Here is a 21,607-nt window from a genome sequence, read left to right on the forward strand (position 1 = left end):
TTCTAAGTGTCTATCATTCTAGTTCAGATCCCATTTTAAGGGAAGGAATCAAGCCTCGGCGAGGATTGAGGCAGTACCGGATGGGGGCGGGGTTCGAACCCACATCTCCTAACCCCAGGGCCTTCCTCCCTGGACCAAGATCGGAAGCAGGGCCCGAAGAGTGGAGACCACTGACGGGCAGCCCCAGGGGAAGGGCACGGGACAGGGATTTCGGGAGCAGAGGGAGTCGGGGAGAGGGAGGGTGCCCCTGGGTTTATTATTTTTTTTACTGCCTGGTGATGAATATGCACCTTTCATCTGAGGACCCGCGAGATGTCTCTGGCGATGGGCCATCCTCAGCTACGAGGTCCTCCGACACTGCTGTCCCGCCATCCAAGTCGCCTCCCCTGGCCACCCGGTGCGATACCTTTCCAGGCCTCTCCCTCCATCCTCCGTGGCTCCCAGCTGAGCTTTCCTGACTGTTTCCTTATCTTTCTGAGATACTTTCCAGGTCGGTTCTTCAGTACGCCTGCAGCTCATTCTGTCTTTGGGACGGTGGTTGTCTCTCTCAACGGCCGCTGTCCTGGGCGTGTTGGAATTCGCCTTTATCCGCGCATCTCGAGCGGGAGTCAGTTTCTCTCTCTCTCTCTCTCTCTCTCTCTCTCTCTCTCTCTCTCTCCCTGCTCATCCCTCCACCCAGCTCTTCTTGCCGAGCGACTTCGCGTTGCCTCTGCCCAGGTCCTGGGTCCCCGGGTGCAGGGCCAGCTGTCTCGGGTGAGCGATGAGCTGCGTGTCCCCAGTGATCCCAGGATTATTTCGGAAGCCGATTGTCAAGTCCGCGGGCAGTCTGGCCAGGCCCTGGCTGTGTGTGTGCTTCTTCCAGCTTCCTTCACTGTTCGTATTTTTAGATAAGCCTTTGTCTTGGAAGGGTGGGAGGGTGGTACCTCTGCTTTTTTCAGCCTCCTTTCCCAAGTAGGAAATGCCTTCGCCAGCCCCTGTTTTCCAGGACTCTGATTCTGGTCCCCTGCCTCCCACCAGAAACTTGGAGATCCCGTACCTGGGAAAACCAGTCTTCTAGCTGCTTCTATCTGCTCTGGACCCTGAGTTCAGCCGGCCGTGCCTTCGGCCCCTCAAAATAGTAACTCTCTGGTGCTTCTGATCCATTGAGATACGTATCTTACTTTGCTTGGTTTGGTTGTTTTTACGGCCCCACCTGTGGCATATGGAAGTTACCTGGCCAGGGGTCAAATCGAAGCTGCAGCTGAGGCCCACGCCACAACCACAGCAACTCCAGATCCGAGCTACATCTGCGACCACAGCTTGTGGCAACACTAGATCCTTAACCTGCTGAGCAAGCCCAGGGATTGAACCTGCATCCTCACAGATACTATGTCGGGTTCTAAACCTGCTGAGCCACAACGGGCATTCCTATGTCTTGTTTCTGAGCACAGTTGAGCTTACTTGTTAGGCTCTTTTCCTGTATCGCTGCTGCGTCATTGGAACAGGGGAAGGGACAGCAGGCAGGGCCTCCAAATGCACTAAGGTTCTACTCTGTGTCGCCTGGAGGCCCTGATTTCTCAGCCTGAAATGGAGATGATGATTGCACGCAGTTGCTGCAAGAATTGCATGACAATATGCAAGAGGTACAGAATGTCCAGCCCGCATAGGCGCTTCACCCCTGTTAGACGGGCCCCCTCTCTCCCCCCCTTTGAACTTGAAGTCTTTGTGGTCTTCAAGGTGGGCGGGGGGCGGGGTTGGTGTCCCCTTTGCGAAGCCGATACGCACAAGAGGAGAAAATTCCTTAAAACGGTACCTCGTGGGAGACACCTTAACAGGATGAAAAGACGGCTGAGCTGTGGGAGGACAGAGCATTGTCAAGGAAAAGGAGGTGGTGAAAGGAAAGACGAATTTAGCACGTGTCATGATTCAGTGGAGGGCCTGGGGGTGGGCAGGTGCCCCCATCCAACCTCCCCCCGATGAGTTAACCTCACAATTGTCCTGCGCTACCGTGGACAGCGCCCCCCACCAGCCTGTCCTAATCTCCAGAGTGTCCCGATGCCCAGAAAAGTCTGAAATAGCTTAGGGTGCATTTTCTTATCTTTCCTCAGGCAAAGAATATAAAGCTGCGAACTATGTTATCAATTTGTCCTTGAATTTCTAGAGGCCGATAAAACCGAGCAAGATCAAGGGTGGCGTGTCCTCTCTGCAGGACCAGGTGGCCTGTGCAGGTTTAGGAGCGTGGACGGGCTCAGAAGGACATGTGTCTATGAATCTGGGTGCCTGTGGGTGCCATTACCAGCTGCTGCATTTTCCTGCCTGTTTTTGGGGTGAGAGTGACAGGATATTTGGTTTCCTAATGCCTTTTTTTTTTTCCCTTTGGAGAAAATATCTAATCACAACAGAGAGATAGCTAAATAGAAAGAGCATTTGAAATGTCATTTTAAGTGCTGCCTAGAGCTGGTTCTGAATCTGTGATAAAAACGTGGAATTCTGTCCTGCAGCAAAAACCATGTCCCAATGGAAGAATTCAAATTTTCTGATGGGAACTCTCATACTCCTCTGCCCAGACACTCTTATCTTCCTTTCCGTTTGACGTTTCACTTCCATCACTTTGGCTGTGATTGTTGAGTATTTTTTTTCTGGAAGTGAATCAAATGCTGGTTACATGTCCCTGGGGCTGTCAGGTTGGCACTGCTGCCTGTTTGTGCGCTTTGGGGATGCAGTGATGTCAGCCTCGGCCCCTCTGCTCTTGAGGCGTTTACAATCTACTGCATTTATTTGTTCGGGCATGCAATGCGTCTTTATTGAGCATCTCCTAGGTGGCACGCAAAAGAGCTCTTCTCATGGGAGATGGATATCACAAATGCAGTCAAGTACATTCTGCTGTGTCACTGATGCTGAAAAAGTGCTCAGGGGACAGGGGGAAGGGGTGATGACAAGGGGTAGCTGCTGTTTTATACAGGGCTCAGGGAAGGGCCCACTGACAAAATGATATTTGAGTGGAGGTCTGAAACACGCTCTGTGGCGGTGTAGACAGAAAGCATTCCAAGTAGAGGGCACTGCAAGTGCAAAGGCCCTGAGGCAGGTGGGCCTTTGGTAGGTTTGAGGAACTGCAAGAACAGTGTGGCTGGAGCAAAGTCAGGTTCAGGAGAGGACGTCAGAGACTTGGCACGGGGTCAGATCATGTTGGTCCTTGTAGACCCTTGTGAGGACTTCAGCTTTTACTGTGTGACACAGGGACCCTTTGGAGGGTCTGGAATACCCATGGGGAGGGTCTTCCCCCCACCTTTTTTTTTTTTTCCGGCTACAATGTGCAGCAGCTCGATGTGGGATCTCAGTTCCCAGACCAGGGATGGAATCCAGGCTATAGCAATGAATGCCCCAAGTCCTAACCCCTAGACCACTGGGGAACTCCTTCTTCCCCCAGTTTTTTGGGGTTTTTTTTTGGGGGGGGGTTTGAGCTGCACCTGCAGCATATAGAACTTCCCAAGCCAAGGATGGAACCCATGCCACAGGAGAGACAGCGCTGGATCCTTAACCTACTAAGCCACCAGGGAACTCCACTGCCAATTTTTAAAGGATACTCTGGCTGCTGTGTTAAGAATATATTATAGACTATAATGTCAGAGTTAGAATCGTGCCATTTCCTCTTATTTAATATTACCCCAGACATTTAAGTTCTTGACTATTGTTACCCTTAGAAGTTTTCATTTTAAAAAATATTATATACATTTTCCTTTTTCTCATTATAAAGTTAATATGAATCATTGACATTCCCAATGTGTAGAAGGCATAAAGAAATACACACCCTGGAAATCCATAAACTTGCCATCCAGAGATAATCACTGTTGACATTTTGGCGTAATTACTTTCTGTCTTTTTTCCGTGTCTTTCTCTTTATACTGTTGAAGCGCTCTTTTAAAATTAACACTCTATCGTCAGCAGTTCTCAGTATAATCAATAACTCTTTGTAAACATTCTGTCATATGAATATTTTTCTAATTTAGGCCATCTGAGTTATTTCCTTTTTTCCCTCTCGTTGCTAAATGCTTTATGTATCTGTGTGCATAACTCCTTGCCTGCATTTGAGATTATGTCCTCAAAATGGATACTTAGAAGGGCACAGTGTTTATATTACCTCTTCTTGACCCTTGAGTTCATGCTTTTTGACTTACAGTTCACTGCTATAGGTGATCTTAAATGATGACATGTGGACAGTGTGTTTTCTGAGTCTTTTGCTATCTGTTAATAGCTGTTACCTTTATACAAAAAAAGACAGTGACTGACAGATGATACAGTTCAATCACAATCTTTCCCACTCAGAATTCTGTGGTTTGGCTTCTATCATCTAACCAGTCACACAGTGAAAAGAGCCACCATGAGGGAGAGTCAGCAACTGTAACAACTAGGAGAATTGGTGCCCAGAGAATTAGCGGTAATAGTGAAACTGTGAAAAAAATATACATACTACGTTTTTAAATTAGGTAAAAGAGCTAAGAGAAGGAATGGAAACCAAACTGAATAAATAGGGCCTTTGAACAAAGAGTGAACAAGTTTGAAAAAGAGCCAAATAAACTGGGAGTTCCCATCGTCGTGACTCAGGAGAAGCAAATCCAACTAGTACCCATGAGGACGTGGATTCAATCCCTGGCCTCGCTCAGTGGGTTAAGGATCCGTCGTTGCTGTGGCTGTGGTGTAGGCTGGCAGCTGCAGCTCTGATTCAGCCCTTAGCCTGAGAACTTCTATATGCTGTGGGCGCAGCCCTAAAAAGCAAAAAAAAAAAAAAAAAAAAAGAAAGAACCAAATGAGCCATTTTCATTTCTAAAAATGAAGAATGTCATTAATGAATTTTAAAACTCAGTTGAATGATACTTCAGTAATTTTTTAGAGCAGTAAATCTTGTCATTCCCACTAATAGCCACAGAGGCTTTCCTTATCATTTGCTTCTTATTAACTGTTTATAGTTTTCGTCCTTGTTAGGTGCTCCCACAGCCTGGGGTCCATGGCCTCTGATGTGCACTACACCAGCTGCCTTGAGTAGGATGTTCCTGTGACCACAGGAAACTATAGTCTTTACCTAATCAAACCAGCTGTTTGTGTAAGCACTCGGCCTCCCCGCGCCCGTCCCCACCTCGTTTCCATTCCCGCTGTGAACGAGCGTGCTCTCTGATCCCGTGGGAGCATTTTTAACTTGAAGAGTGCATTCCCAATCTCTGGCTCCCTTGTTGGCAAATGAATAAACTCTGATATATGTTCATGATTTAAAGACACAGAAAAGGGAACGCAACAGCCCTCAGTGGACCAGGTAAATAGCACATCACTCACACCTGAGGAACCCCAAGAAAGACCTTGGGAACCAGAAGACAGTTTCCAGGGTGCACTGTAAGCAACAAACAGACGCAGCAGGTGATGTCCAAGCTGAGAACCCGGGAACCGGAGAAGGCAGCCTTGGCGGACACAGCCTAAAGTAGCTGTGAAGGCAAGAACAGAGAAGGTCTGGGGTGGGGGGAGTCTGAAGCCAGGCTTATGCTTTTAATTCCCCTTTAAGTAACCTGCTCGGGTTATTTGTATCTATATTTGGCGATTAAAGATTTTGTCAGGGTATGCCTGGGTCATTTTCGTTGGTTTTCATCTAGGTCAAACATATTTGGATCTTCAGTTCAGGAGAGCTTTTCAATTATGTTTTTGCTTGTTGCTTTGTTCCCAAACTACTCTGGTTTCTTCTTGGGAGCACACTGAACTTGAAGAGTGCATTTCCATTCATCATCTTCTACCAAGTCATTTTCATTTTTCCCTCCATTCGGAAAAATCCTTTTCTTTTCATGCTAGGGAGTGTCAATATGTTGCTTTTCTTTTTGTAACTCCATGAATTTTATTGCATTTAGAGTTGTACAGCAATCATCACAACCCAATTTTAGAGCATTTCCACCCCAAACCCCCAGCCCATCCCCCCACCCCACCAACCTGTTTCCTTTAGAAACCGTAAGTTTTTCAAAGTGTGTGAGTCAGTATCTGTTTTGCAAAGAAGTTCATTGGGTTCTTTTTTTTTTGTCTTTTTAGAGCTGCACGCACGGCACATGGAGGTTCCCAGACTAGGGGTCGAATTGGAGCTGTAGCCACTGACCTAAACCACAGGCACAGCAATGCCAGATCCAAGCCGCACCTGTGACCTATACCACAGCTCATGGCAATGCCAGATCCTTAACCCACTAAGTGAGGTCAGGGATCGAACCGGCGCCCTCACAGTTGCTAGTCAGATTTGTTTCCACTGAGCCACGACAGGAACTCCTGCGTCCTTTTTTAGATTCCACATATTAGTGATAGCATGTGATGTCGGTGTCTCACTGTCTAACTTCACGTCTCATAATTTCTAAGTCCATCCATGTTGCTGCAAATCCCATTATTTCTTTCCTTTTAATGGCTGAGTAATATTCCATTGTGTATATGTACCACATCTTCTTTATCCACTCCTCTGTCGATGGACATTTAGGTTGTTTCCATGTCTTGGCTGTTGCAAATAGTGCTGCAATGAACATTGGAGTACATGTGTCTTTGCGAGTCATAGTTTTCTCTGGGATAGATGCCCAGGAGTGGGATTGCTGGATCAAATGGTCGTTCTATTTTGAGTTTTCTGAGGAATCTCCATCCTGTTTCTCACAGTGGTTGCACCAATTTACAATCCCACCAACAGTGTACTAGGGTTCCTTTTTCTCCACACCCTCTCCAGCACTTATTGTTTGTAGACTTTTGGATGATGGCCATTCTGGCTGGTGTAAGGTGGTACCTCATTGTGGTTTTGATTTGCATCTCTCTAATAATGAGTGATGTTGAACATCTTTTCATGTGTTTTTCAGCCATCTGTATGTCTGCTTTGAGAACTGTCTGTTTAGATCTTGTGCCCATTTTTGATGGGGTTGTTTGTTTTTGTGGTATTGCGCTGCAGGAGGTGTTCATAAATTTTGGCAGTTAATCTCTTGTTAGTTACTTCGCATTTGGAAAAATCTTAAAGCTTTTCTTCCACGTCACTTACTCCTGCCCCACCCCCCCAAACCCCTGCCTGCATCTGACGTTGGTGGTTGCCCCTGTTGGGTCTTGGAGGCTGCACCTGTGCCTTCATCCCCCTTCTGAAGCTATGAGCTCTGCCGGCTCAGCATTTGTCAAAGGCAGCTCGAGCGCCACTCACAGCATCTTTCCTTCATCCGGGATTTTGCTCCATGGAGGAGGTACCTTGACTTCCCCGCAACCTAGCCCTCTGGCCATCAGCACTAGGGAGGACTTGGAAACCTGTGGCCTCTCCGCTCTCCCCGCTCTCCCATGGAGCTTGAGGTCTCCCTAAGAAAATCTACCTTCCCGGGTGCAGCTCACCGTTGCCAGCTCCTTCCCACTCCTGCCTAGTTATTTTCTGGGCGTCTGTCTCCCATCTGTAAAGACCAAATCGGAGGAGGAGAAACAGCCCCTGTGTGGCACCAGAAACCTGCGGACATGCCATGCCAGGAAGGCCACCCCGGGGGGGCTTCAGACCCTGCACCCTCATCACGGCCAGGCAGGGCGGACCAGGGACACCCATTTCGTCCATCTCACTGGCCTGTTTTCACAGAGGGACTGACTCTTGGTTGAAGGTCAGGTCCCTTCCTCGCTGCGCTTGCCTGCCCTTTTCTCACGTGCTTTCTTGGATGTGACGGTGCGAGCTTGGGTCCGACTGCGTCGGGGGCTTCCAAACACAGCATGTTGCAAGCCGGAAATTCATGTCATTGATGGTTTGGCCTTTAATTGCCATTCATTTAAACAAGCAAACACACAAACAAACAAAAACAAGCATAACATCAGAGTGACTCACTCACAACTGTTACCAGTGAGAAAGTTCATTGGAATCCATACTCTTCAGGATTCTAGAAACTGTTCCTCCAGCCGTAAAGGTACCTTTGGGGTAGAAAGCCTTCTTTGAGGATGGAGGTGTTTTCTGAGAGGCATGAGCTCGAAAGGGGAGAAGGCCAATTTGTAAGTAATTGGAAACTGAGGCATGTAATTTGAGCGTGCCCTTCCGCTCAGCATCCGCTCTGCCCTCGCGCTTTCAGCTTTCCCCGCATCCTGATGAGAACTCGGCTGCGGAGGCCGGGCTGTACCAGCACTTACTGTGTTTCCCACAGTGCTTTGCCTATAAAAGGTGCTCGGGAAAGGTTTGCTGATTGAAAGAGGAGGAACCAGAGGAGGAACGCCGGTTCCTTGTTTAGATCACTTTAGAACCTTTTCCCAGCACACGGGGTGGGGGGCGCGGGGGGGGGAGTTGATTTCCCTGAAGTCTCACTGCAAATGGCCCCAGCCAGGGTCCCGCTGTGCCCCCTGATGCTGGGTCCGTATTCCTGCCTCGGGCCCCTCTCTCCTGAGTGTTGACTGACTGCAGGAGGAATTTGCGGAGCAGGAAAGTGGCTTCACACGATGGTTTTGACATCATCTCACCCTGCCCCCCCCCCGAAACACACACACAGGGTGACGAATACCCCAGTTAGGGCCCCTGAGGAGAGTCCTCTGTGGCACAAGCCTGCGAGAGGCCGGGAGAACCAGGGGCTCCCTCGCTCCCAGCCGGTGCCCGTGGGAAGCAGCCATGCCAGCCGAGCCCAGCATCCCCGTGGCACCTGCCTCCCGGGCGGGCAGCCTGTGCTCACCGCGAGCTGCCATCTGCTTCCCCACGCTGGTTCTCTGCTGGCCCTGCTGTTACTTGCGGTTTGGAGTTTTGCTGCAAACAGCTTTGCCAGAGGGCCCCCCTCCGGAGGCCCGTGGGTGCCATCAGGAGTGGGTGGCTGGCGCTCAGGCATGCGGGGCGGGTGGCTGCCTGAGGTCCCCACCCTCCGTGTCTGGCTTGCTCAGGGCTGCTGTGGCTGTGGCCCCAGGGCACCCGGATGGTCACACTTCCTGGGTGTGTTTGTCACTACTCACATGCTACAGGTGGAGCCACGATGGGTGCAGACCCCGGCATTGCCTGTACATGGAAGTGGCAGCAGGAGGAGGGTCCTGGGACCCACCAGCCCCCCGTCCTCCATGGGCAGGCAGAGTGGTCTCCTTTCGTGGGGTGCCTACCTGAGCCTGTATCCGTGCCCGGGACAGAGAACTTTCCTCTCTAAGATGCTGCCTCATGCAGGACGGGCTGACTTCCTCACTGCTGTGCTGCAGTCCGCGCTGAGCCCCGTGTCCCACCCCTGCAGCGGGGAGCCCGGTCTGGCGCTGAGTTGCAGGCATTAACCCATGACGGGACAGTAGCTCTCCGCATCCGCACCAGAGCCCAGTGACATATTCGCTATTGTCTTCATGTGACAGACGGGGAAACTGAGGCTTAGAGAAAAGAGGTCGCTTGTTCAAAGACATCAGGCTGTAATCGATAGAGCCGAGCACGTCTGCCTCCCAGACGCCTTCTGACACCTCTGCTGTCCATTCATTCATTCATCCACTAGTCATCGCGTACTTACTATGAGCAAGGCACGGTTTTTAGGCCCCTGGAAAGGTCTCTGCCTTGAGTTTATTGTGTAGCAGAGACCAGGGGAGGAGAAAAAAGACAATAAACAAAACCAATCTAATAGATAAGCCAACGGTCTTGTGTGTTAGATGTTGCAGGGGAAGAAGAAAGAGGAGAACAGGGCAAAGCGATCAGGAGTGTGGGGTGCAGGGTGGGGCGGGAGGGGCCATCTTCAAAGCAGGCCAGCCGCTGCGTCACATCCTCCAGGACGGCTGAGATCTAGACTCAGGAAATAACAAGTGCTGGCGAGGATGCGGAGAAATTTGAACCCTGTGCACAGATGCTGGGAATGTAAAAACAGTGCAACCGCTAAGGAAAACAGAATGGCGTCCCCTCCAGAAATTAATCATGCAGCAGTTCTCCCTCTGGGCGTAGACCCAAGCATTGAAAGCAGAGACTCAAATAGAGGTCGTACACCCGTGTTCATTACAGCAGGATTCGTAGGATCCTAAAGATGGATGCACCCCAAGCGTCCACCAGTGGACGCATGGATAAACAAAATGCAGTCTTTGCCTGTTATTCACGGGATTCAGCCGTCCAAAGGAAGCAGAGTCTGACACCTGCTGCCACAGAGAAGAACCTCGAGGACATTGTGCTGAGCGAGATAAGCTGGACACAATAGGACACATATCGTAGGATTTCCATTCATACGCGGCCCGAAGCATCGTCCTATTCAGAAGAGACAAAGTGGAAGGGACGTTGCCAGAGGCTGGGGGTGAGGCGAATGAGGCATTATGTTTAATGGGCACAGAGTTTGGTTTGGGAAGATGAAAGAGGTCTGGAACAGACGGTGGGGACAGTAGCACAACTGTGTGAATGCACTTCACGCCCCTGGGCTCTACACCCACAGAGGGTTAGAGTGGTGAATTTTATGGCATGCGTATTTTACCACAGCAAAAATTAAAAGGGGAGGACACTGGCCGGGGGGCCTCTTTGGGAAGGTGGCAGGTGAGCAGAGACTTGGAGGAGGTGTAGCGGGGAGGCCCGTGGCTCTCCGGGAAGGAGCAGCCCAGGACGGGGCCACAGCCGGTGCCTGTGTGTTCACAGAACAGCTTGGAGCCTGCGCGGCTCCACGCCTTCCATGCACAGGGTCCTGGGTTCCCCTGAGGCAGGTGCGGGAGCGGTTGGTCCTCGGAGGCTGTTTGGCCAAAGGGAGTAGGGGGGAGGTGAGGTGAGCCAGTCTGAAGCCCTCGGCCACCAGGAGTGAGCCCACAAGTCCTAGCGTTTGACTGTCACACCACTGGGGGGTGCCCCCCCCACTTACTCAGCCACCCTGGTGTGCTCAGGGTTCTCGGGATTGGGAACCCTGTGCGCTGTGTGACCAAGCTTGAGAATAACGGGGTGTGAATCAGTATCACTACCTCTGTGACCAGATGGTGTGACACAATCCCCAACCACCCTCTCATCCCTCTGATGGGCCTGTACGGCCTGGTTTTCCCAGCTCTGATACCCTCCTCTGCCTGGCCCTGGGCAGGGAGATAAAAAGCTAGAGAGAAAGCATCTGAATGTGGTCATTTTTTTTTTCCCCTTTTTTGGCTGCCCTGCAGCATATGGAGTTCCTGGGCCAGGGATCAGATCCCAGCCACATTTGCGACCTAAGCCTCAGCTGCGGCAAGGCCGGATCCGCAGCCCACTCTGCCAGGCCAGGGACCAAACCTGCGTCCCAGCGCTTCCAAGACGCCGCCGATCCCATTGCACCCCAGCAGGAACTCCTAAGTGTGGTCATTTTCTTGCATGAAGCTGAATTAAAAGTGGGATGATCCGATTCCCCTGCCCGTTTTTCAGATGCCCAGTGACATTGGCTGGCATGATTGTGCCCTTCCCCCAGCGGGTGTCTCTCCTGTGAAGACCAGGGAGTAGAGGCTGGAGGTATTGGGGTCTGGGTGGTGCCTGGCCAGCCCCTCTCCTGAGGAAATGACTCACGACGCGTGTGCTCCTGCGGTGCCAGAAAATCCTGCTGCTAAAAAAGGAAGCAAAAGAGAACCAACCGTTTTGGGGTCCACATCTGGGCCAGACGGGGGGCTCTGTGGCCCCAAGCTTTCAGCCACACAGAAGATCTTAAGTGACCAGCCCTCGGTGGCATGACAGGATGTGCAGACCCTGGCTGACACGCTCTTGCCATGAGACCACTCCTGATTTCTACTGCACTGGGGACCCCCGCCCTCAGGAATAAGCCCTCCGCCCTTTCTGTTCCAGGATGGCTTGGGGCCTGGAGGAAGACGGGATGGATGAATGGAGGTTATACCCGCAGGGGCCAGCATACATCCCCTATTCTCTGGGGACCCTGGGACCCTGGCCTGCTCCCCTTGCCTTGCCTTTCTAAGTCATTCCATCCCAGCGAGGCTAATGCACCCACGGCTGAAGCCCAGCCTGGCCCCAACTGTTACCTGACTGCTTACAAGCCTGAACCTGGTTTGGGGGTCCCAGCACCTGGTGTCTTCTTCACCCTTGAACTTTGTCTGCTTCCTGCCCCGCATCAACCTGAGGGTTGTGCCATGGTTGTGGGCCTGCTCCTCACGCTCCCTGTTTGCAGACTGAATCAGAGAGCCCCATTCGGTAGGAGTCCCGGCTGGTTCATCTCCGTGTTGCACCTGGTACCTCCTGGGCGCCATCTGTGCGGGACCCTCAGCCTCACACCCCACTCCTAACTGTCCAGCCTGGAGGAACGCTCGCACCGACTCCCCGTGACCAAGAGTGTGCAAAGCAGCATTTGTTGTAATTGCCAAAAACTGGAAGCCACCCAAATGTCCTTTTGTGGGGGAATAGATAGATGAATTTCACAGGATGAAGTAAAAACCCAATGAGTGAAAGAAAGAAAAAAAAAGCAAGTCACTAAAGAATACACAGGGATTCAAAAATATAATGTTGATTTTATTTAGAAATAAACTGCACACATAAGCAGTTTTTAAAAATTTTTTGTTATCGTTGATTTACAACGTTGTCAATTTCTGCTGTACAGCAAAGCAACCCAGTTATACATATATACACGCATTCTTTTTCTCATATTCCATCATGTTCTATCACAAGTGACTGGATATAGTTCCCTGTGCTGTACAGCGGGACCTCATTGCTTATCCGTTCTAAATGCAGTAGTTTGCATCTACCAACCCCAAGCTCCCAGTCCATCCCACTCTCTCCCCCTCCCCCTTGGCAACCACAAGTCTGTTCTCAGTGACTGTGAGTCTGTTTCTGTTCTGTAGGTAGGTTCATCTGTGCCATACCTCAGTCTCCACATACAAGTGATATCATATGGTTTTTGTCTTTCTCTTTCTGACTTAGTGTGAGAATCTGTAGTGGCATGCATGTTGCTGTGATTGGCACTGTTTCATTCTTTTTTATGGCTGAGTAGTATTCCATTGCGTATCTATACCACATCTTCTTAATCCATTCATCTCTTGATGGACATTTAGGTTATTTCCATGTCTTGGCTATTGTGAATAGTGCTGCAGTGAACATAGGGGTGCCTGCGTCTTTTTGAAGGAAAGTTTTGTCTGGATATATGCCCTAGTAGGATTGCTGGATCATATGGTAGTTCTCTATTTAATTTTCTGAGGAACCTCCATGCTGTTCTTCATAGTGGTTGTACCAACTTACATTCCCAGCAGCAGTGAAGGAGGGTTCCTTTTTCTCCACACCCTCTCCAGCATTTGTTATTTGTAGACTTATTAATGATGGCCATTCTGACCAGTGTGATGTGGTACCTCCTTGTAGTTTTGATTTGCATTTCTCTAATAATTAGTGATGGTGAGAGTTTTTTTTTTTCATGTGCCTGTTGGCCATCCATATGTCTTCAGAGAAATGTCTGTTTGTAGCTTCTGCCCATTTTTCACTTGTGTTTTTCTTGCTGTTTTGTTGAGTTGTATAAGTTGTTTTTATATTTTGGAGGTTAAGGCTTGTCGGTTGCATTGGTTAAAACTATTTTCTCCCATTCCATAGGTTGTCTTGTCTTTTTTTTTTTTTTTTTCTGGTTTCCTTTGCTGTGCAAAAGCTTGTAAGTTTGATTAGGTCCCCTTGGTTTACTTTTGTTTTTATTTCTATTGCCTTGGGAGACTGACCTAAGAAAACATTTGTACAGTTGATGTCAGAATGTCTTGCAAGTTTTCTTCGAGGCGTTTTATGGTATCTTATCTTATGTTTAAACATTTAAGCCATTTTGAGATTATTTGGGGGCATGGGGTGAGGATGTGTTCTAGTTTCATTGATTTGCATGCAGCTGTCCAGTTTTCCCAGCTGAAGAGACAGCCTTTCCCCCATTCTTTGGTCTTGCCTTCTTTGTCAAAGATTAATTGATCATCGGTGTCTGGGTTTATTTCTAGCAGTTTTTTAAAATAGAAAATCAGGAGTTTCCACTGTGGCACAGTGGGTTAAGAATCTGACTGCAGATCCTCAGGTTGCTGCTGAGGCACAGGTTTGATGCCTGGCCTGGCACCGTGGGTTAAAAGATCCGGTGTTACTGCAGGTAACAGTTGCAGCTTGGATTCAATCCCTGGCCCGGAAACTTCCATAACATTAAAAAAAAATTTTTTTTTTAATAGGAAAGCAAAGGATTGCTTGACACAGGATTCCAGATGGTGGTTACCTCTGGAAGGAAGGCAGGAAGGGCCTCTGGGACCATCTCGGATCCAGCTGTGTCTAAAACTTGTGGTTGCCAAGGGGGAGGGGGAGGGGGAGGGAGTGTGATGGATGGGGAGCTTGGGGTTAATAGATGCAGACTGTTGCCTTCAGAATGGATGAGCAATGAGATCCTGCTGGGTAGCACTGGGAACCATGTCTGGTCACTTATGATGGAGCATGATAATGTGAGAAAAAATTTATACGTGTATGTGTCACTGGGTCACCATGCTGTACAGCAGAAAATTGACAGAACACTGTAAACCAGCGATAATGGAAAAAAAGAAAAACCATTATATTAAATAGAAAAAATGAAAAAAAGAAAATAAAATCAGACACCAGGAGTTCCCAGCATGGAGCAGCAGAAACAAATCCAACTAGGAACCATGAGGTTACAGGTCCGATCCCTGGCCTTGCTCAGTGGGTTAGGGATCTGGCGTTGCCGTGAGCTGTGGTGTAGGTCGCAGACGCAGCTCAAATCCTGCATTGCTGTGGCTCTGGCATAGGCCGGCAGCTACAGCTCTGATTTGACCCCTAGCCTGGGAACCTCCATATGCCTCGGATGTGGCCCTAAACAGCAAAAATAAATAAATAAATAAAACCAGACCCCGAAAGTCTTGACTCAGAAAAACCCTTAAACTCTCCCAGAATGCAGGAGGAGAAAGGGCTAAAAACAATGACGGAGACAGTGATGAGTCTGGAAGACAGAGAAGGCGAGGGAACCCCGTAATCATAGGTTTTCCCCAAGAAGGAACAAGACCAATTGGAAGCAATAATCAGATCCATTACCAAGGAAGGCATCTGTCACTTGAGAGCACACTCTGGAAGGCCCCCAAGCATTGCCGAGTAGGGGTCAGCCCAGAAATGGTTTCCTGTTGGCTTTGGAATAGGTTCCTGAGACTGTATTTAAACATAAGCGTGTTTGTTGTTCTAGGAATTGAATCAGAATCACAAAGCCCCTCTGAAAAGACCTGGCCGGGATACCAGCCTGTCCAATTTTCTGACTCCAGCCCCATTCATTTCCCACACGCAGCCCAGTCCATCTGGGCACAGAGGCGGACTTCGCAGCCAGACACCGCACGGCACGCTTGCCCTCTCTCAGATCTGTGCTGGAACAGGGGAGAGCGTTAAATATTTGAAATTCAAAGGGATTTCATGCTCCATGCAAATGACGGGTCAGAGGCGGCAGGCGTACAGTGTTGCTAAAGCAGGTAATTAGGAACCGCAGCACAGGCGCTCCTGTTGTGGCTCAGTGGGTTAGGAACCCAGCTAGTATCCATGAGGATGCGGGTTCAGTCCCTGGCCTCACTCAGTGGTTAAGGATCTGCCGTTGCCACGAGCCATGGCGTAGGTCGTGGATGCAGCTTGGATCCCACGTTGCTGCAGCCTCGATTCAACCCCTAGCCTGAGAACTTCCATATGCTGTGGGGGTGGCCCTAAGAAGATGAAAAAAACGGGGGGGGGACAGTCGTGTGAGTGCCATTCTCCTTCATGGGATTCATAGACTTGCAAGACCATCCTAGACCAAGGAGGAGACAGTCCCTCTGGGTCCAGAGAGATGGGGGTCTCTGTTTTCAGCCACTTGTCGCAACTTGTCTCGACGTGCCCCAGATAATGTGGGAGAGGCAAGGGCTATGCGAGGGGGTGAGGCCAGGGTGGAGGGTGGCCTGCCTGCCCCAGAAATTCTCCCTGACCCCAGGGCACACGGTCCCCACAGCCGTCACGAGCCCTCGGGTGTCACCGCCCTCTGGAGCTGGCAAATGGTCCTCACCAGTAATTGCGCGGAAGCCTCGCCCCAGCGAAGCCCTCACCAGGGGTTAATGGAAGCCAAAGCATTTCCTCCGGTTCTGAAATAATCTAACCAGGGTGTTTAAATTATCTGTCAAGAAAACAGATAGCACCCTCGGAATATTCCTTCTCACTGCATTTTCTCTTTTCTGCTATGCTAGCAATTGCCTGCCGCCCAGACTGACCCGGTTGCTCAAAAACCCACTTGAAATGAAGGGGAAATTCAGAAATTCACTCAGGCCCTGGCGAGGGCTCGTGTTCCTGGGCTGCATGAGCAGCTGCCGGGGGTGGGGCTGGGGGGACTGGGGGGTAGGAGAAGGAGCAGAGTGCACGCTCTGTCTTTGCTGGGGCTTAATGTCCAGCCCACCTCCTGGTGAGGCTTGGGCCCCGGGCCGCACTGTGGGGGAGCCTGCAATGCAGCCAGCCATTTGGGGGGGGTGGAGGTGCTTTCCAGGCAGGATGAGCTTGTGCACCCCCGGGGCCTGGCATGAGCAGGAGGATGGGGGAGGCTTTTTCACTGGCTCACCAACACACCCCGCCCCCAAGGTTTTAAAGTGTTATCCTTCAAATTACAAATGTGCAAATACTTCTGCGAGGGGTCCCACTTAGCCCTCCCCCAGCACCTCCATTATTACTTAGCACGTGAGAAGGGATTAGTGGAGAGCCAGGACCTCATGAGTGCCTGCTGGATGGGGCGGGGGGCGGCTCTGCCCAGCTGCCCTGGCTTCATAAAGCCCCTCGTGGACTCCAAACTGCTTCCTTGTGTCCACACTGCAGACCCAAGGTTTCACCCCAGGTGGTGGGGGGAGGGGCACACGGAAACCCTCCCAGACAGGTGAGCCCCTGACCACACACTCTCAGAGCAAAACACCCCAGCTGTTTGTGCCACCCATCTCTAAGGACATTTGATCCTTCCCCTCCATCACTTTTTTTTTTTTTTTTGGTCTTTTTAGGGCTGCACCCTTGGCATATGGAGGTTCCCAGGCTAGGGGTCAAATCGGAGCTGTAGCCACCGGCCTACGCCACAGCCACAGCAATGCAGCATCCGATCCACGTCTGCAACACAGCTCACGGCAACGCTGGATCCTTAACCCACTGAGCGAGGCCAGGGATCGAACCTGCGTCCCCATGGATGCTAGTAGGGTTCATTAACCACTGAGCCTCGACAGGAGTGCCCCATCACTCAGTCCTCCCAAAGGAGGTCCTGAATAAATGCTGCCAACTCCCTCGTCAGAAGTTGTTTGTAAGCTGCCCCCTCCTGAGATAGGCTAACAGGCCATGAGGAAGGATGGCCTCTCTGAACTTAATTCCTATCGAAGGAAAAGAAGGCAAGAACAAGGGGAAAATTTTGAAACAAGAAAGTAAGAGAGGGGTGGAGAAAGAAGGAAGAAAAAGACAAAGAAATAGTTAGAAAATCAGGTGTTCCAGCATAACGAACCCTGGTTTTAATTCTGCTGGTTGTCTTGGACAGACAGATAAACAGGTGTATATATGCGTATATGACTCTTAAACCAAATTTGTCTAATCACGTCCATTATAATAGAAACAGTGTCTGGAGTTCCTGTTGTGGCTCAGTAGGTTAAGAACCCGACTAGTATCCATGAAAACACGGGTTCGATCCCTGGCCCTGCTCAGTGGGTTAAGGATCCAGCCTTGCTGTGAGCTGCAGCGTAGTTCACAGCTGAGGCTCAGATCCGGCGTGGCTGTGGCTGTGGCGTCGACCGGCAGTGGCAGCTCCGATTCGACCCCTAGCCGGGGAACCTCCATATGCCACAGGCGTGGACATAAAAAGAAAAAACTAGAAACGGTATCTATTAACTCTGTTTGCCAGGGAGCGCAGGGAATCCAACAACTTTTTTTCGCCTGCCACTTCTTGTCTTTTGTTGAGACAATCTCGAATGTGGGGTCAGATTATTAGTATTACTGATGATCTTATATCTACTTTTTAAGACTGGTTTCTTTCCCCTTTTTTGTTATTTCATAGTCATATTTACATTAGTCATTTAGACTGGATTCTGTCTGTAATTTACTTTATGGATCACAGTGAATTTTCTGGTGTCACTGAGTCCGCCGTTCCTGAGCTTTTTGTTTCAGCTCAGCTGTGGGTCACCTGGAGTATACTTTTGAGCAATTTGGGGGGAAGACTGGATGCACGTCTGTTTTCAGCCGTTGCTGGTAGGGTCCACAGCCTCTTTGGGGGGTTGAGAATCACAGCCCTTTTCCAGATTACAGAGGCAGGTACACAGCTCAGCAGATTGCATAGTTGCCGTTGTGTAAGACCGGCTTTTCACCTGCCCCGGCCCCACCCGCTGCACACGCTGGAGAAACCTCCCCGTCACAGCCCACACACTGTATGCCTTCTGCGTCTCCATCCTGCTTGAGTAGGGCAGCGGGTAACCCAGCCGTCAAGTAGGAAGGTCCGCTTCTGGTTTGACCCGACAGATAGGATCTCCAGAAGAAAATAAGATGTGAAAACAAATGTGTGTGTTTTATTAGCCCATCTCACATTGACTCGCCTCCCTCAATATCAGCGTGTTGTCCTGAGTGGTAACCATGGCTTTTCACGCTCAGCTTGTCACCATGGAAACCGGGTCAGAGGGTGCTGCCCAGTAGCCTTGAGAGCAGCATCTTTTCCAACCAGCAGCACAATGCCCCGGGGCCCTTCCTGTTTTCCACGGGATCTAGCTCCGTCTGCCTTTATGCGGGAAACCCTGGTTCCCTTTGAAAACCTGCCCAGGTTTTCCCCATTGTCACAATTCTGACTCCCGGGGGTCAGGTGGGTGCAGTGACTTCCGAGCGGGAGCTTGCTTCTCTGCAGCGGCGGAAGTGTCGGTGGTGGTGAACTCATGCTGGTGTTTTCATAACTTGGCTAAGCCTTTCCTATCTTGCGCCACTACAAAAAAAAAAAAAAATTAATTACTGCTTTCTTTTCCTTTCCTACCAGCTTTTCTCCCTGAAGCACATCCAGATTGAATGTACCAGCCATGGGCTGTCCAACTCCCCATGTGTCAACCTGCCAAGGAGCCCAGGGATTTAATAACATCCACATCCAATTACCAATCTGTTATACTTCCATTTAAATCAAAGTCATACATGCATGTGCTTTTTAAAAAAATCCAGTTGTGCTGAAGAGCGTATGCGGGAGGGTGGCAGTCGCCTGTCCAGCCCCTCCCTTCCCCAGCCCATCACCAACCCCGTGCTGGCTCCTGCCTCGACTTCCACTTCCTTGGTTTGTCAACCTCACCTACTCTACCGACGCCACGCTCTGAAAGGTGAGGAGCTGGGTAGCTTGGGCTACTCCGCTTCCCGTCTCTCCTCCTAATTTTTGATGCCATGATTATTTTTAACTCTGATTAAATTTGTACCTTTGTATTCTATTTGCCTTTCTTCTTCCATCAACTTTTCACATCCACCCCTGGACACCCTCTGCTCGAGTTGTGGGTGTAAATGTCTCTACTCTTCCCTCCCTTACTCTTACCTCCCTCCTTTTCTGGATGATACCTCTTCTAATAGATGGCCAGGATCGTACGCTTAGATTGTTCTGTTGCCGTAATTCATTCTTCCATGCTTTGTGATTTGCGCCTGGATCTTAATTTGCCAAGGTGGCCAAGTGGCGACAGGGGAAGAATGCCATTGAAAGAAGAATTTATTGTGTATCTGCCCAAGAGAGGGGGGCGTGCCAGGCCACGCAGGGCCATGTGGGGAAGCACCAGATTGAGTCAGGAGGCAGAAAGGAGTGCAGGGAAAGCCACAGCCTTTAATGAGGTTTCTACAGGAAAGGCAGGGCAGGGCAGGGTCGGTATCTTAGCAGTGGCTATCTGGACTAGGTCCAGCAGATGTTGGGGCCTGGGGGCTGGCCTTAGTGGCCCAGTGCCTGGTGCTGTGTTGAGTTAGAGCACAGGGGATGTTGGCTTGGTGAGGGAGAGTCAGCTAAAGGAGATGCTTGGGGTGTGGATGCAGGATTGGTTGGAAGGTTTGTAGTAGCTCTTTTGCTTGCCCACAGAAGCTGCATCGCAGGGGAGGGGTGAACAACGTTGGCCATTGGTTTGGCCCTTGTGATTAGCGGATACCAAAGAGACAAATATGGAAACTAAGAAAACAGAACACCTGTCTCTAGGTTAATTCTAAGACTTGAAAAACAATAAAGAGCGTTTACGGTCCCAAACCTGTATGTGATTCTGTAGGGGAGTGACGAGGGCAGGTTCCACAGCCGGATCACCCAGATTCGTATTTTGTTCTTCTTCCCTATTTGTGGCCCACGTTCTTCTCTCTGTGCCTGGTTTCCTCGTTTGCAAAACAGAGCTGATGATAGGACCCACGCCATAGGAATTTGACAAGCGTTAAGTAAGTTATAGATAAAATTCTTGGAATGGTGCCAGACACAAAGTGTGTGTCAATCACTCTTAGGAATTTGGAGTTCCTGTTGTGGCTTGGTGGGTTAAGGCGCTGCCCTTGTCTCCATGAGGATGTGGGTTCAATCCCTGGCCTCACTCAGTGGGTTAAGGATCTGGCGTTGCCACAAGCTGCAGCACAAGTCAAAGATGCAGCTCTGATCTGGCGTTGCCCAGGCTGTGGCAGAGGCTGGCAGCTGTAGCTCCAGTTCAGCCTCTAGCCCAGGAACCTCCATATGCCGCCGGTGCAGCTGTAAAAAAGAAAATTATTCTGGTGATGGTGATGAATTTAAATTTTTGTTCTTTTGTAAACAGTAAGCACCTCAGAGTCAAATGGTATATGGAGATCGCATTTTGATCCTTTGTGATACCTTGACCCCGAACCGCTCCGAGGAAAATGTTCCCAGTACAAGATCCAGTGGATTTCTTATTAACTCTTTATTTCCTAAAACAACATCACATTTTAAGTTACCCGATATTTGGCCCATGATTTTCTGCTATGCGTTTTCGTTCTCTCTGGAATTGTTCATTGCCCTTTTGTCTCACTGACAGAGAATAATGGAACTCTCTGTCCTTTTATGCAGCTTATTGATTTTAGCATCTGTTACATGGAGTCTTCTCTTCTTCTCTCAGAAACCCCTCCAGGCCCTTTCCTAGCTCTGCCCTGTTTACCGAAAGCTGTCTTTTGGGAATTCCCACTGTGGCACAGTGGGTTAAGAATCCAACTGCAGCAGCTCAGGTTGCTGCAGAGGCGCAGGTTCAATTCTGGTCCAGGGCAGTCGGTTAAGGGTCTGGCGATGCTGCCACTCAGATTCAGTCCCTGGTCCAGGAACTTCCAATGCCGTGGATGCAGCTGGGGGTGGGGGAGTGGGAGGGTGAGGGAGCTGTCTTCGTGGCATTTCCCTTCAACCCACCTCCCGCATTGGAGACGGTTTCCAGGATCCTGTGTTTTCCTCTTCCTTGTTTTTCACCTGGGTTTTGCTGGATTGCAGCCTGAAGTGACTTCTTAAAAAGAGAATGTGCATAGAAAAATTGGAGCCCTTGCAAGTCTAAAAATCCCCTTATCCTGTCTTCTTGTTTAATAGATAATTTGGTAGGATTTTAGATGCATAGTCTTTAGCATCCAGTGTTGCCGATGGTGAGTCTGATGCCGTTCCTTGTAGGAGACCTCTTTTCTCCTTTCTGGAAGCTTCTAGGACCTTCTTTCTATATTTGTAACGAAGCGATTTTATGAGGATATGTCTCTTTTACTTTTCATTTTTCCTATCTTATAGTCAATTTTAAACCTTTAAATCTGAAATCTCATGGCCTGCTTCAGCTTTGGCCATGT

The 21,607-nt window shown here is 49.8% G+C and overlaps 1 protein-coding gene across 15 annotated transcripts in view; it reads left to right on the plus strand.

Annotated features, from left to right (window-relative positions):
* Window positions 1-21,607, plus strand: part of RPH3AL (rabphilin 3A like (without C2 domains)) — a 175,400-nt gene that overhangs the window by 118,476 nt on the left and 35,317 nt on the right. The window lies entirely within an intron of this gene.

The sequence above is a fragment of the Sus scrofa genome, chromosome 12, assembly GCF_000003025.6.
Source record: "Sus scrofa isolate TJ Tabasco breed Duroc chromosome 12, Sscrofa11.1, whole genome shotgun sequence".
NCBI lineage: Eukaryota > Metazoa > Chordata > Mammalia > Artiodactyla > Suidae > Sus > Sus scrofa.